A 17,106-nucleotide genomic window follows, 5' to 3' on the forward strand; every position below is an offset into this window, starting at 1 on the left:
TGATATAATACTACTAGTAGTCTAGTTAAAGACTTAGCCCTTCTGTCTCAGACCGACTCAGTGAGACCGAACCAGCAACCTCCGGACCGTGAGGCGGCGCTCTTACCTGTGAGCCACAGACCTCGTGGCAGGGAGACGCGCTGGAACTTGTATTTCACTGTTTGTGCGGTGTTACAATAAGCTAGTTAAAGCTTGGCTCCCTGAATCGTCTACTCGAGGAGCGCCGGCTGGCTTCGAACCAACAAGCGCTGAGCCGCGAGGCAGCGCCCTTACCTGTGAGCCACACGGCTCTCTTGGCTCAAGGTGTGCTCTATGCGTGTGCGTGTGTATAGACCCAGCCCTCTGAACATTTTAGCCTGTCGTCTGTTCACATAGCTGCAACATCACAGGTGATCTCTATTTGATTTATTAGGACAGACAACAACTATGGGTGCTTTTGAAACATTGCTTCGTTTCAAAGACGGACAACATCACCAAAAAGAGAAAGCGCTTAATAAACAGAAGTGCATGCATCCCGCCAAGAACATTCTAACTGAGAACATTTCTTCTGTCTTACAGGACTCATTTTCAATGATGCCAACCTTCCTTTTTTTTGTGTTCAGACTGAAGTACATTAAAGTGGATCTGTTTTGTCTTTTGCGAAAGGAAGAAGACAAGCGCCAAGTGATTTCAGGGGATGCTATGACCTCGTCCAGGACAGCTGAAAGCAGCACACATCATGCACAAGCTGTGGAATCGTTTGAATCTTCTCTGTCGCAGAGCCGTGGGACATTCTACTGCAGTTCTCTTTGAGACCACAGGAGGATGCTGCGACCTCCGCGTCCACAGTGACGGGACAGTGGCACTAAATTAACTCTAGACTGAGAAATCAATCTGAATCTACCGAGGTTGCGTATGCGTGTTCTTATTTTTTTCATTTTTGTATTTTATTTTATTTTATTTCATTTTATTTATTTATTTTTTTTTTTTCGGATGAGAGATCATTTGAATGTGCAAACGTTTTCAATTTGGTCACCAGCAGTCTAAATTCTGTTGTTCTACAGGCATGATTAAGTGTCCACGGGCAATGTTTCAAATAACCGCCGGCTCAAAGCACAAATTAAATGGAAAAAGACATAAAACGGTGAAGGTTGTGAGCTCTGTTTCTTTATTATGCACGATGTGTCTTTTGGGGTTGCAGTCTTTGACACACGCTCAGTTGTGCAAAGCACCTTAAAGTACATGCACCTGAAAATCATTTTCTGTTGAGCAAAAAGGTAGGGGGGAAAAAGAAAAAAGAGAGAGAGATGAACGAAGCAATTGTGTGTTCAGTTTTCACTCTTGAAAAAGCTGTGCACGCCAAGTTTAAAGAACTACAAAAACAGCATGAATTAAAACCAGACATTTGAAGGAGACTCTGTGAAAAGAAAGTTCAGAGGACATGGTTTTAGAAATGAGTAAATACTGTCTGTCCAAACCCTTACTGCACACATCACTACATGAACTGGGACTCAACTAGTAGTTTTAACCTTTCTTTATGCGACAGCTGCCCTTACATTGATTGCTTTCTTCTTTTCCCCTCGATCTCCTTACTTGGGGAAAGAAAAAAAAAAAAAAAAGAAAAAAAAAAAAAAAAACAACACCACACTTTTGAAATATGAACCTCTGTCCTCTGGCCGACCACCTCGGCTTTGCATTTTCGCGTAACGGGCCACAAGAGGGAGCCGGTGATCCGTCGCAAGCCTTCATGCACACTTAACAAATGTGGAACATGAGTACTTGAATAATTTATGAACGCACGTGTTACTTGGGAATATAGTAAGGAAATGAATTTGACACAACGTTGAGTCTGATGAGGCTGTGACACGACAGCTGGCAGTAAAAGCGAACTGCATTTTTCATCCGCTCCACAAGGCGGCAGAAGCGCCTTTCAGAGACGTCGAACCCCGACTGATCAGAAGACGAGAAACCTGGGAAGAAAACACAACAGTTCGCGTCAATGTGAGTTACCGAAAGCTCCCATAAACACAAGCACACACGCCGCTCACCCAACGAACGTTAGTCGAAACGAAACATGATACTTTGAGGCTATTGGGGAGTCGGTCGATCGTTCAATCGACCACAAACACGCTGATAGTGTTGAAATAAATGCAGTTGCGAGATTATCAGCAGAATGCATCGTTGCCGCAGTGCTCACATTTAACGCAAACGATCAAAATCTACTTGGCAGGCGGAGAACATTTGCAACTGTACACATGTAAAGTGATTTAAAGAACAATACGGTACCATGTTTTGTGATCGAGCGATGAAAGGCGGGATTAGCGGGTGTGTTTACGTGCTGTCAAACAGTGTGATTGATTAACGATCGGGCCAATGGGAGTGGACGACGGCACCGCCTCTCCTTCCGCATTGGCTGTTTTTTAAGAGGGCGGGGATCCTTACTAGTTGAACCAAGTGATTCGAATCGTATCGCGAATCGTTTGATTCAGAACAGGATTTCGAATCGGATCCCGTATTGGGATTCGAATCATTTGAGTCAGAACCGGACCGTTTTTTGAATCATTTGATTCAAAGCGCGACATCGTAGCGTTGCGCGAATACTTGTATCCCCTATGTTAACCGCTTAGAACGTATGGAATTGTATTATTTTTGTTTCCCATATATTTTTATTTATTTATTTTATTTTATTTTTTTGAAACAAACTCTTATAGTACACGCTACATGAAATGAAAGTCTTTATCCATCTGTGTTTCCCCTGCAGAGTAAGAGAGGTGTTGAACAGAAGCAGAGCCCTGGAGCGTGAGGACAGACATTGACCGCAATGAAGGACGTGTGCTGAAGGACGGGTGAGACTTGTCTTGTGTCGTGTTGTGTAGTTGATGTGTAGGTTGCCATCATTTTCTTTTTGGGGGGTCACTCCTCCAGAAAGCAAATGATGGTAACCTAAAAACGGCGGGAAGGGACGCGGCTCAAAATTTTTATACAGGCAAATTTCAATTTTTGAAATCAAGAAGCATAACCCCCGCTGGGCATGGTGGCGGGGCTCGGGGGGGACCCGACCCATCCCCGTCCCTTCATTCACACAGCACACGCACTCCATGCGCGCCATTCACACGTAACGCGGAGATCCGGCTGGGATTGAACCAGCGACCTCTGAACCCGTGAGGCAGTGCTCTGACCAGTGAGCCACAGATCTCTTGTCTCCGGTCGTGCTGGAACTTGTATTTCACTGTTTGTGTGATATAATACTACTAGTAGTCTAGTTAAAGACTTAGCCCTTCTGTCTCAGACCGACTCAGTGAGACCGAACCAGCAACCTCCGGACCGTGAGGCGGCGCTCTTACCTGTGAGCCACAGACCTCGTGGCAGGGAGACGCGCTGGAACTTGTATTTCACTGTTTGTGCGGTGTTACAATAAGCTAGTTAAAGCTTCGGCTCCCCTGAATCGTCTACTCGAGGAGCGCCGGCTGGGTTCGAACCAACAAGCGCTGAGCCGCGAGGCAGCGCCCTTACCTGTGAGCCACACGGCTCTCTTGGCTCAAGGTGTGCTCTATGCGTGTGCGTGTGTATAGACCCAGCCCTCTGAACATTTTAGCCTGTCGTCTGTTCACATAGCTGCAACATCACAGGTGATCTCTATTTGATTTATTAGGACAGACAACAACTATGGGTGCTTTTGAAACATTGCTTCGTTTCAAAGACGGACAACATCACCAAAAAGAGAAAGCGCTTAATAAACAGAAGTGCATGCATCCCGCCGAAGAACATTCTAACTGAGAACATTTCTTCTGTCTTACAGGACTCATTTTCAATGATGCCAACCTTCCTTTTTCGTGTTCAGACTGAAGTACATTAAAGTGGATCTGTTTTGTCTTTTTGCGAAAGGAAGAAGACAAGCGCCAAGTGATTTCAGGGGATGCTATGACCTCGTCCAGGACAGCTGAAAGCAGCACATCATGCACAAGCTGTGGAATCGTTTGAATCTTCTCTGTCGCAGAGCCGTGGGACATTCTACTGCAGTTCTCTTTGAGACCACAGGAGGATGCTGCGACCTCCGCGTCACAGTGACGGGACAGTGGCACTAAATTAACTCTAGACTGAGAAATCAATCTGAATCTACCGAGGTTGCGTATGCGTGTTCTTATTTTTTTCATTTTTGTATTTTATTTTATTTTATTTCATTTTATTTATTTTTTTTTTTTTTCGGATGAGAGATCATTTGAATGTGCAAACGTTTCGAATTTGGTCACCAGCAGTCTAAATTCTGTTGTTCTACAGGCATGATTAAGTGTCCACGGGCAATGTTTCAAATAACCGCCGGCTCAAAGCACAAATTAAATGGAAAAAGACATAAAAACGGTGAAGGTTGTGAGCTCTGTTTCTTTATTATGCACGATGTGTCTTTTGGGGTTGCAGTCTTTGACACACGCTCAGTTGTGCAAAGCACCTTAAAGTACATGCACCTGAAAATCATTTTCTGTTGAGCAAAAAGGTAGGGAAAAAAAGAAAAAAAGAGAGAGAGATGAACGAAGCAATTGTGTGTTCAGTTTTCACTCTTGAAAAAAGCTGTGCACGCCGAAGTTTAAAGAACTACAAAAACAGCATGAATTAAAACCAGACATTTGAAGGAGACTCTGTGAAAAGAAAGTTCAGAGGACATGGTTTTAGAAATGAGTAAATACTGTCTGTCCAAACCCTTACTGCACACATCACTACATGAACTGGGACTCAACTAGTAGTTTTAACCTTTCTTTATGCGACAGCGCCCTTACATTGATTGCTTTCTTCTTTTCCCCTCGATCTCCTTACTTGGGGAAAGAAAAAAAAAAAAAAAAAGAAAAAAAAAAAAACAACACCACACTTTTGAAATATGAACCTCTGTCCTCTGGCCGACCACCTCGGCTTTGCATTTTCGCGTAACGGGCCACAAGAGGGAGCCGGTGATCCGTCGCAAGCCTTCATGCACACTTAACAAATGTGGAACATGAGTACTTGAATAATTTATGAACGCACGTGTTACTTGGGAATATAGTAAGGAAATGAATTTGACACAACGTTGAGTCTGATGAGGCTGTGACACGACAGCTGGCAGTAAAGCTTAACTGCATTTTTCATCCGCTCCACAAGGCGGCAGAAGCGCCTTTCAGAGACGTCGAATCCTCGACTGATCAGAAGACGTAGAAACCTGGGAAGAAAACACAACAGTTCGCGTCAATGTGAGTTACCGAAAGCTCCCATAAACACAAGCACCACACGCTGCGTTCACCCAACGAACGTTAGTCGAAACGAAACATGATACTTTGAGGCTATTAGAGTCGGTCGATCGCTCAATCGACCACAAACACGCTGATAGTGTTGAAATAAATGCAGTTGCGAGATTATCAGCAGAATGCATCGTTGCCGCAGTGCTCACATTTAACGCAAACGATCAAAATCTACTTGGCAGGCGGAGAACATTTGCAACTGTACACATGTAAAGTGATTTAAAGAACAATACGGTACCATGTTTTGTGATCGAGCGATGAAAGGCGGGATTAGCGGGTGTGTTTACGTGCTGTCAAACAGTGTGATTGATTAACGATCGGGCCAATGGGAGTGGACGACGGCACCGCCTCTCCTTCCGCATTGGCTGTTTTTTTAAGAGGCGGGGATCCTTACTAGTTGAACCAAGTGATTCGAATCGTATCGCGAATCGTTTGATTCAGAACAGGATTTCGAATCGGATCCCGTATTGGGATTCGAATCATTTGAGTCAGAACCGGACCGTTTTTTGAATCATTTGATTCAAAGCGCGACATCGTAGCGTTTGCGCGAATACTTGTATCCCCTATGTTAACCGCTTAGAACGTATGGAATTGTATTATTTTTGTTTCCCATATTTTTTATTTATTTATTTTATTTATTTTTTTTTTAAACAAACTCTTATAGTACACGCTACATGAAATGAAAGTCTTTATCCATCTGTGTTTCCCCTGCAGAGTAAGAGAGGTGTTGAACAGAAGCAGAGCCCTGGAGCGTGAGGACAGACATTGACCGCAATGAAGGACGTGTGCTGAAGGACGGTGAGACTTGTCTTGTGTCGTGTTGTGTAGTTGATGTAGGTTGCCATCATTTTCTTTTTGGGGGGTCACTCCTCCAGAAAGCAAATGATGGTAACCTAAACGGGCGGGGAAGGGACGGCGGCTCAAAATTTTTATACAGGCAAATTTCAATTTTTGAAATCAAGAAGCATAACCCCCGCTGGGCATGGTGGCGGGGACCCGACCCATCCCCGTCCCTTCATTCACACAGCACACGCACTCCATGCGCGCCATTCACACGTAACGCGGAGATCCGGCTGGGATTGAACCAGCGACCTCTGAACCCGTGAGGCAGTGCTCTGACCAGTGAGCCACAGATCTCTTGTCTCCGGTCGTGCTGGAACTTGTATTTCACTGTTTGTGTGATATAATACTACTAGTAGTCTAGTTAAAGACTTAGCCCTTCTGTCTCAGACCGACTCAGTGAGACCGAACCAGCAACCTCCGGACCGTGAGGCGCTCTTACCTGTGAGCCACAGACCTCGTGGCAGGGAGACGCGCTGGAACTTGTATTTCACTGTTTGTGCGGTGTTACAATAAGCTAGTTAAAGCTTCGGCCCCTGAATCGCCTACTCGAGGAGCGCCGGCTGGGTTCGAACCAACAAGCGCTGAGCCGCGAGGCAGCGCCCTTACCTGTGAGCCACACGGCTCTCTTGGCTCAAGGTGTGCTGCTCTATGCGTGTGCGTGTGTATAGACCCAGCCCTCTGAACATTTTAGCCTGTCGTCTGTTCACATAGCTGCAACATCACAGGTGATCTCTATTTGATTTATTAGGACAGACAACAACTATGGGTGCTTTTGAAACATTGCTTCGCTTTCAAAGACGGACAACATCACCAAAAAGAGAAAGCGCTTAATAAACAGAAGTGCATGCATCCCGCCGAAGAACATTCTAACTGAGAACATTTCTTCTGTCTTACAGGACTCATTTTCAATGATGCCAACCTTCCTTTTTCGTGTTCAGACTGAAGTACATTAAAGTGGATCTGTTTTGTCTTTTGCGAAAGGAAGAAGACAAGCGTCAAGTGATTTCCAGGGGATGCTATGACCTCGTCCAGGACAGCTGAAAGCAGCACATCATGCACAAGCTGTGGAATCGTTTGAATCTTCTCTGTCGCAGAGCCGTGGGACATTCTACTGCAGTTCTCTTTGAGACCACAGGAGGATGCTGCGACCTCCGCGTCACAGTGACGGGACAGTGGCACTAAATTAACTCTAGACTGAGAAATCAATCTGAATCTACCGAGGTTGCGCGATGCGTGTGTTCTTTTTTTTTCATTTTTGTATTTTATTTTATTTTATTTCATTTTATTTATTTTTTTTTTTTTTCGGATGAGAGATCATTTGAATGTGCAAACGTTTCGAATTTGGTCACCAGCAGTCTAAATTCTGTTGTTCTACAGGCATGATTAAGTGTCCACGGGCAATGTTTCAAATAACCGCCTGCTCAAAGCACAAATTAAATGGAAAAAGACATAAAAACGGTGAAGGTTGTGAGCTCTGTTTCTTTATTATGCACGATGTGTCTTTTGGGGTTGCAGTCTTTGACACACGCTCAGTTGTGCAAAGCACCTTAAAGTACATGCACCTGAAAATCATTTTCTGTTGAGCAAAAAGGTAGGGGAAAAAAAGAAAAAGAGAGAGAGATGAACGAAGCAATTGTGTGTTCAGTTTTCACTCTTTGAAAAAGCTGTGCACGCCAAGTTTAAAGAACTACAAAAACAGCATGAATTAAAACCAGACATTTGAAGGAGACTCTGTGAAAAGAAAGTTCAGAGGACATGGTTTTAGAAATGAGTAAATACTGTCTGTCCAAACCCTTACTGCACACATCACTACATGAACTGGGACTCAACTAGTAGTTTTAACCTTTCTTTATGCGACAGCTGCCCTTACATTGATTGCTTTCTTCTTTTCCCCTCGATCTCCTTACTTGGGGAAAGAAAAAAAAAAGAAAAGAAAAAAAAAAAAAAAAAGAACACCACACTTTTGAAATATGAACCTCTGTCCTCTGGCCGACCACCTCGGCTTTGCATTTTCGCGTAACGGGCCACAAGAGGGAGCCGGTGATCCGTCGCAAGCCTTCATGCACACTTAACAAATGTGGAACATGAGTACTTGAATAATTTATGAACGCACGTGTTACTTGGGAATATAGTAAGGAAATGAATTTGACACAACGTTGAGTCTGATGAGGCTGTGACACGACAGCTGGCAGTAAAGCGAACTGCATTTTTCATCCGCTCCACAAGGCGGCAGAAGCGCCTTTCAGAGACGTCGAATCCTCGACTGATCAGAAGACGAGAAACCTGGGAAGAAAACACAACAGTTCGCGTCAATGTGAGTTACCAAAGCTCCCATAAACACAAGCACCACACGCTGCTCACCCAACGAACGTTAGTCGAAACGAAACATGATACTTTGAGGCTATGGGGAGTCGGTCGATCGCTCAATCGACCACAAACACGCTGATAGTGTTGAAATAAATGCAGTTGCGAGATTATCAGCAGAATGCATCGCTGCCGCAGTGCTCACATTTAACGCAAACGATCAAAATCTACTTGGCAGGCGGAGAACATTTGCAACTGTACAACATGTAAAGTGATTTAAAGAACAATACGGTACCATGTTTTGTGATCGAGCGATGAAAGGCGGATTAGCGGGTGTGTTTACGTGCTGTCAAACAGTGTGATTGATTAACGATCGGGCCAATGGGAGTGGACGACGGCACCGCTCTCCTTCCGCATTGGCTGTTTTTTAAGAGGGCGGGATCCTTACTAGTTGAACCAAGTGATTCGAATCGTACGCGAATCGTTTGATTCAGAACAGGATTTCGAATCGGATCCCGTATTGGGATTCGAATCATTTGAGTCAGAACCGGACCGTTTTTTGAATCATTTGATTCAAAGCGCGACATCGTAGCGCTGCGCGAATACTTGTATCCCCTATGTTAACCGCTTAGAACGTATGGAATTGTATTATTTTTGTTTCCCATATTTTTTATTTATTTATTTTATTTTTATTTTTTTGAAACAAACTCTTATAGTACACGCTACATGAAATGAAAGTCTTTATCCATCTGTGTTTCCCTGCAGAGTAAGAGAGGTGTTGAACAGAAGCAGAGCCCTGGAGCGTGAGGACAGACATTGACCGCAATGAAGGACGTGGTGCTGAAGGACGGGTGAGACTTGTCTTGTGTCGTGTTGTGTAGTTGATGTAGGTTGCCATCATTTTCTTTTGGGGGTCACTCCTCCAGAAAGCAAATGATGGTAACCTAAACGGGCGGGAAGGGACGCAATGCTCAAAATTTTTATACAGGCAAATTTCAATTTTTGAAATCAAGAAGCATAACCCCGCTGGGCATGGTGGCGGGCTCGGGGACCCGACCCATCCCCGCCCCTTCATTCACACAGCACACGCACTCCGCGCGCGCCATTCACACGTAACGCGGAGATCCGGCTGGGATTGAACCAGCGACCTCTGAACCCGTGAGGCAGTGCTCTGACCAGTGAGCCACAGATCTCTTGTCTCCGGTCGTGCTGGAACTTGTATTTCACTGTTTGTGTGATATAATACTACTAGTAGTCTAGTTAAAGACTTAGCCCTTCTGTCTCAGACCGACTCAGTGAGACCGAACCAGCAACCTCCGGACCGTGAGGCGGCGCTCTTACCTGTGAGCCACAGACCTCGTGGCAGGGAGACGCGCTGGAACTTGTATTTCACTGTTTGTGCGGTGTTACAATAAGCTAGTTAAAGCTTCGCTCCCTGAATCGCCTACTCGAGGAGCGCCGGCTGGGTTCGAACCAACAAGCGCTGAACCGCGAGGCAGCGCCCTTACCTGTGAGCCACACGGCTCTCTTGGCTCAAGGTGTGCTCTATGCGTGTGCGTGTGTATAGACCCAGCCCTCTGAACATTTTAGCCTGTCGTCTGTTCACATAGCTGCAACATCACAGGTGATCTCTATTTGATTTATTAGGACAGACAACAACTATGGGTGCTTTTGAAACATTGCTTCGTTTCAAAGACGGACAACATCACCAAAAAGAGAAAGCGCTTAATAAACAGAAGTGCATGCATCCCGCCAAGAACATTCTAACTGAGAACATTTCTTCTGTCTTACAGGACTCATTTTCAATGATGCCAACCTTCCTTTTTCGTGTTCAGACTGAAGTACATTAAAGTGGATCTGTTTTGTCTTTTTGCGAAAGGAAGAAGACAAGCGCCAAGTGATTTCAGGGGATGCTATGACTCGTCCAGGACAGCTGAAAGCAGCACATCATGCACAAGCTGTGGAATCGTTTGAATCTTCTCTGTCGCAGAGCCGTGGGGACATTCTACTGCAGTTCTCTTTGAGACCACAGGAGGATGCTGCGACCTCCGCGCCACAGTGACGGACAGTGGCACTAAATTAACTCTAGACTGAGAAATCAATCTGAATCTACCGAGGTTGCGTGATGCGTGTTCTTATTTTTTCATTTTTGTATTTTATTTTATTTTATTTCATTTTTATTTTTTTTTTTTTTCGGATGAGAGATCATTTGAATGTGCAAACGTTTCAATTTGGTCACCAGCAGTCTAAATTCTGTTGTTCTACAGGCATGATTAAGTGTCCACGGGCAATGTTTCAAATAACCGCCTGCTCAAAGCACAAATTAAATGGAAAAAGACATAAAAACGGTGAAGGTTGTGAGCTCTGTTTCTTTATTATGCACGATGTGTCTTTTGGGGTTGCAGTCTTTGACACACGCTCAGTTGTGCAAAGCACCTTAAAGTACATGCACCTGAAAATCATTTTCTGTTGAGCAAAAAGGTAGGGGAAAAAAAGAAAAAGAGAGAGAGATGAACGAAGCAATTGTGTGTTCAGTTTTCACTCTTGAAAAAGCTGTGCACGCCAAGTTTAAAGAACTACAAAACAGCATGAATTAAAACCAGACATTTGAAGGAGACTCTGTGAAAAGAAAGTTCAGAGGACATGGTTTTAGAAATGAGTAAATACTGTCTGTCCAAACCCTTACTGCACACATCACTACATGAACTGGGACTCAACTAGTAGTTTTAACCTTTCTTTATGCGACAGCTGCCCTTACATTGATTGCTTTCTTCTTTTCCCCTCGATCTCCTTACTTGGGGAAAGAAAAAAAAAAAGAAAAAAAAAAAAAAAAAAAAACAACACCACACTTTTGAAATATGAACCTCTGTCCTCTGGCCGACCACCTCGGCTTTGCATTTTCGCGTAACGGGCCACAAGAGGGAGCCGGTGATCCGTCGCAAGCCTTCATGCACACTTAACAAATGTGGAACATGAGTACTTGAATAATTTATGAACGCACGTGTTACTTGGGAATATAGTAAGGAAATGAATTTGACACAACGTTGAGTCTGATGAGGCTGTGACACGACAGCTGGCAGTAAAGCGAACTGCATTTTTCATCCGCTCCACAAGGCGGCAGAAGCGCCTTTCAGAGACGCCGAATCCTCGACTGATCAGAAGACGAGAAACCTGGGAAGAAAAACACAACAGTTCGCGTCAATGTGAGTTACCAAAGCTCCCATAAACACAAGCACTACACGCGCTCACCCAACGAACGTTAGTCGAAACGTAAACATGATACTTTGAGGCTATTAGAGTCGGTCGATCGCTCAATCGACCACAAACACGCTGATAGTGTTGAAATAAATGCAGTTGCGAGATTATCAGCAGAATGCATCGCTGCCGCAGTGCTCACATTTAACGCAAACGATCAAAATCTACTTGGCAGGCGGAGAACATTTGCAACTGTACACATGTAAAGTGATTTAAAGAACAATACGGTACCATGTTTTGTGATCGAGCGATGAAAGGCGGATTAGCGGGTGTGTTTACGTGCTGTCAAACAGTGTGATTGATTAACGATCGGGCCAATGGGAGTGGACGACGGCACGCGCTCTCCTTCCGCATTGGCTGTTTTTTTAAGAGGGCGGGATCCTTACTAGTTGAACCAAGTGATTCGAATCGTATCGCGAATCGTTTGATTCAGAACAGGATTTCGAATCGGATCCCGTATTGGGATTCGAATCATTTGAGTCAGAACTGACCGCTTTTTGAATCATTTGATTCAAAGCGCGACATCGTAGCGCTATGCGAATACTTGTATCCCCTATGTTAACCGCTTAGAACGTATGGAATTGTATTATTTTTGTTTCCCATATTTTTTATTTATTTATTTTATTTTTATTTTTTTGAAACAAACTCTTATAGTACACGCTACATGAAATGAAAGTCTTTATCCATCTGTGTTTCCCTGCAGAGTAAGAGAGGTGTTGAACAGAAGCAGAGCCCTGGAGCGTGAGGACAGACATTGACCGCAATGAAGGACGTGTGCGCTGAAGGACGGGTGAGACTTGTCTTGTGTCGTGGTTGTGTAGTTGATGTGTAGGTTGCCATCATTTTCTTTTGGGGGTCACTCCTCCAGAAAGCAAATGATGGTAACCTAAACAATGGGAAGGGACGGCGCTCAAAATTTTTATACAGGCAAATTTCAATTTTTGAAATCAAGAAGCATAACCCCGCTGGGCATGGTGGCGGGCTCGGGGGACCCGACCCATCCCGTCCCTTCATTCACACAGCACACGCACTCCATGCGCGCCATTCACACGTAACGCCGGAGATCCGGCTGGGATTGAACCAGCGACCTCTGAACCCGTGAGGCAGTGCTCTGACCAGTGAGCCAGATCTCTTGTCTCCGGTCGTGCTGGAACTTGTATTTCACTGTTTGTGTGATATAATACTACTAGTAGTCTAGTTAAAGACTTAGCCCTTCTGTCTCAGACCGACTCAGTGAGACCGAACCAGCAACCTCCGGACCGTGAGGCGGCGCTCTACCTGTGAGCCACAGACCTCGTGGCAGGGAGACGCGCTGGAACTTGTATTTCACTGTTTGTGCGGTGTTACAATAAGCTAGTTAAAGCTTCGCCCTGAATCGCCTACTCGAGGAGCGCCGGCTGGGTTCGAACCAACAAGCGCTGAGCCGCGAGGCAGCGCCTTACCTGTGAGCCACACGGCTCTCTTGGCTCAAGGTGTGTGCTCTATGCGCAGCGTGTGTATAGACCCAGCCCTCTGAACATTTTAGCCTGTCGTCTGTTCACATAGCTGCAACATCACAGGTGATCTCTATTTGATTTATTAGGACAGACAACAACTATGGGTGCTTTTGAAACATTGCTTCGCTTTCAAAGACGGACAACATCACCAAAAAGAGAAAGCGCTTAATAAACAGAAGTGCATGCATCCCGCCAAGAACATTCTAACTGAGAACATTTCTTCTGTCTTACAGGACTCATTTTCAATGATGCCAACCTTCCTTTTTCGTGTTCAGACTGAAGTACATTAAAGTGGATCTGTTTTGTCTTTTATAAAGGAAGAAGACAAGCGCCAAGTGATTTCAGGGGATGCTATGACTCGTCCAGGACAGCTGAAAGCAGCACATCATGCACAAGCTGTGGAATCGTTTGAATCTTCTCTGTCGCAGAGCCGTGGGACATTCTACTGCAGTTCTCTTTGAGACCACAGGAGGATGCTGCGACCTCCGCCACAGTGACGGACAGTGGCACTAAATTAACTCTAGACTGAGAAATCAATCTGAATCTACCGAGGTTGCGTATGCGTGTTCTTATTTTTTTCATTTTTGTATTTTATTTTATTTTATTTTATTTCATTTTATTTATTTATTTTTTTTTCGGATGAGAGATCATTTGAATGTGCAAACGTTTCGAATTTGGTCACCAGCAGTCTAAATTCTGTTGTTCTACAGGCATGATTAAGTGTCCACGGGCAATGTTTCAAATAACCGCCTGCTCAAAGCACAAATTAAAATGAAAAAGACATAAAACGGTGAAGGTTGTGAGCTCTGTTTCTTTATTATGCACGATGTGTCTTTTGGGGTTGCAGTCTTTGACACACGCTCAGTTGTGCAAAGCACCTTAAAGTACATGCACCTGAAAATCATTTTCTGTTGAGCAAAAAGGTAGGGGGAAAAAAAGAAAAAAAGAGAGAGAGATGAACGAAGCAATTGTGTGTTCAGTTTTCACTCTTGAAAAAAGCTGTGCACGCCAAGTTTAAAGAACTACAAAACAGCATGAATTAAAACCAGACATTTGAAGGAGACTCTGTGAAAAGAAAGTTCAGAGGACATGGTTTTAGAAATGAGTAAATACTGTCTGTCCAAACCCTTACTGCACACATCACTACATGAACTGGGACTCAACTAGTAGTTTTAACCTTTCTTTATGCGACAGCTGCCCTTACATTGATTGCTTTCTTTCCCCTCGATCTCCTTACTTGGGAAAGAAAAAAAAAAAAAAGAAAAAAAAAAAAAAACAACACCACACTTTGAAATATGAACCTCTGTCCTCTGGCCGACCACCTCGGCTTTGCATTTTCGCGTAACGGGCCACAAGAGGGAGCCGGTGATCCGTCGCAAGCCTTCATGCACACTTAACAAATGTGGAACATGAGTACTTGAATAATTTATGAACGCACGTGTTACTTGGGAATATAGTAAGGAAATGAATTTGACACAACGTTGAGTCTGATGAGGCTGTGACACGACAGCTGGCAGTAAAGTTTAACTGCATTTTTCATCCGCTCCACAAGGCGGCAGAAGCGCCTTTCAGAGACGCCGAATCCTCGACTGATCAGAAGACGTAGAAACCTGGGAAGAAAACACAACAGTTCGCGCCAATGTGAGTTACCGAAAGCTCCCATAAACACAAGCACCACACGCTGCTCACCCAACTAACGTTAGTCAAACGTAAACATGATACTTTGAGGCTATTGGGGAGTCGGTCGATCGCTCAATCGACCACAAACACGCTGATAGTGTTGAAATAAATGCAGTTGCGAGATTATCAGCAGAATGCATCGCTGCCGCAGTGCTCACATTTAACGCAGAAACGATCAAAATCTACTTGGCAGGCGGAGAACATTTGCAACTGTACAACATGTAAAGTGATTTAAAGAACAATACGGTACCATGTTTTGTGATCGAGCCGGCGAAAGGCGGATTAGCGGGTGTGTTTACGTGCTGTCAAACAGTGTGATTGATTAACGATCGGGCCAATGGGAGTGGACGACGGCACCGCCTCCTTCCGCATTGGCTGTTTTTTTAAGAGGGCGGGATCCTTACTAGTTGAACCAAGTGATTCGAATCGTATCGCGAATCGTTTGATTCAGAACAGGATTTCAATCGATCCCGTATTGGGATTCGAATCATTTGAGTCAGAACCGACCGTTTTTTGAATCATTTGATTCAAAGCGACGACATCGTAGCGTGCTTGCGCGAATACTTGTATCCCCTATGTTAACCGCTTAGAACGTATGGAATTGTATTATTTTTGTTTCCTATATTTTTTTTTATTTATTTATTTTATTTTTTTTTTTTTGAAACAAACTCTTATAGTACACGCTACATGAAATGAAAGTCTTTATCCATCTGTGTTTCCCTGCAGAGTAAGAGAGGTGTTGAACAGAAGCAGAGCCCTGGAGCGTGAGGACAGACATTGACCGCAATGAAGGACGTGGTGCTGAAGGACGGGTGAGACTTGTCTTGTGTCGTGTTGTGTAGTTGATGTGTAGGTTGCCATCATTTTCTTTTTGGGGGGTCACTCCTCCAGAAAGCAAATGATGGTAACCTAAACGGGCGGGGAAGGGACGGCGGCTCAAAATTTTTATACAGGCAAATTTCAATTTTTGAAATCAAGAAGCATAACCCCGCTGGGCATGGTGGCGGGCTCGGGGGACCCACCCATCCCTCGCCCCTTCATTCACACAGCACACGCACTCCATGCGCGCCATTCACACGTAACGCGGAGATCCGGCTGGGATTGAACCAGCGACTCTCTGAACCCGTGAGGCAGTGCTCTGACCAGTGAGCCACAGATCTCTTGTCTCCGGTCGTGCTGGAACTTGTATTTCACTGTTTGTGTGATATAATACTACTAGTAGTCTAGTTAAAGACTTAGCCCTTCTGTCTCAGACCGACTCAGTGAGACCGAACCAGCAACCTCCGGACCGTGAGGCGGCGCCTTACCTGTGAGCCACAGACCTCGTGGCAGGGAGACGCGCTGGAACTTGTATTTCACTGTTTGTGCGGTGTTACAATAAGCTAGTTAAAGCTCGCCCCTGAATCGCCTACTCGAGGAGCGCCGGCTGGGTTCGAACCAACAAGCGCTGAGCCGCGAGGCAGCGCCTTACCTGTGAGCCACACGGCTCTCTTTGGCTCAAGGTGTGCTCTATGCGCGTGCGTGTGTATAGACCCAGCCCTCTGAACATTTTAGCCTGTCGCCTGTTCACATAGCTGCAACATCACAGGTGATCTCTATTTGATTTATTAGACAGACAACAACTATGGGTGCTTTTGAAACATTGCTTCGCTTTCAAAGACGGACAACATCACCAAAAAGAGAAAGCGCTTAATAAACAGAAGTGCATGCATCCCGCCAAGAACATTCTAACTGAGAACATTTCTTCTGTCTTACAGGACTCATTTTCAATGATGCCAACCTTCCTTTTTCGTGTTCAGACTGAAGTACATTAAAGTGGATCTGTTTTGTCTTTTGCGAAAGGAAGAAGACAAGCGCCAAGTGATTTCAGGGGATGCTATGACCTCGTCCAGGACAGCTGAAAGCAGCACATCATGCACAAGCTGTGGAATCGTTTGAATCTTCTCTGTCGCAGAGCCGTGGGACATTCTACTGCAGTTCTCTTTGAGACCACAGGAGGATGCTGCGACCTCCGCGCCACAGTGACGGACAGTGGCACTAAATTAACTCTAGACTGAGAAATCAATCTGAATCTACCGAGGTTGCGTGATGCGTGTTCTTCTTATTTTTTTCATTTTTGTATTTTATTTTATTTTATTTCATTTTATTTATTTATTTTTTTTTTTTTCGGATGAGAGATCATTTGAATGTGCAAACGTTTTCTAATTTGAATTTGGTCACCAGCAGTCTAAATTCTGTTGTTCTACAGGCATGATTAAGTGTCCACGGGCAATGTTTCAAATAAC

General features: G+C 44.6%; 1 long non-coding RNA gene across 1 annotated transcript; it reads left to right on the forward strand.

Moving 5' to 3' along the window:
• The first annotated feature begins 1,943 nt into the window (after positions 1–1,943).
• On the forward strand, positions 1,944–3,856 carry LOC122342489. The gene is made up of 3 exons (XR_006250580.1): positions 1,944–1,980; positions 2,741–2,825; positions 3,779–3,856. It is a non-coding gene; the product is annotated as an uncharacterized LOC122342489 (long non-coding RNA).
• Positions 3,857–17,106: the final 13,250 nt, after the last annotated feature.

This window comes from Puntigrus tetrazona, chromosome 4, assembly GCF_018831695.1.
Source record: "Puntigrus tetrazona isolate hp1 chromosome 4, ASM1883169v1, whole genome shotgun sequence".
In the NCBI taxonomy this organism is placed as follows: Eukaryota; Metazoa; Chordata; class Actinopteri; order Cypriniformes; family Cyprinidae; genus Puntigrus; species Puntigrus tetrazona.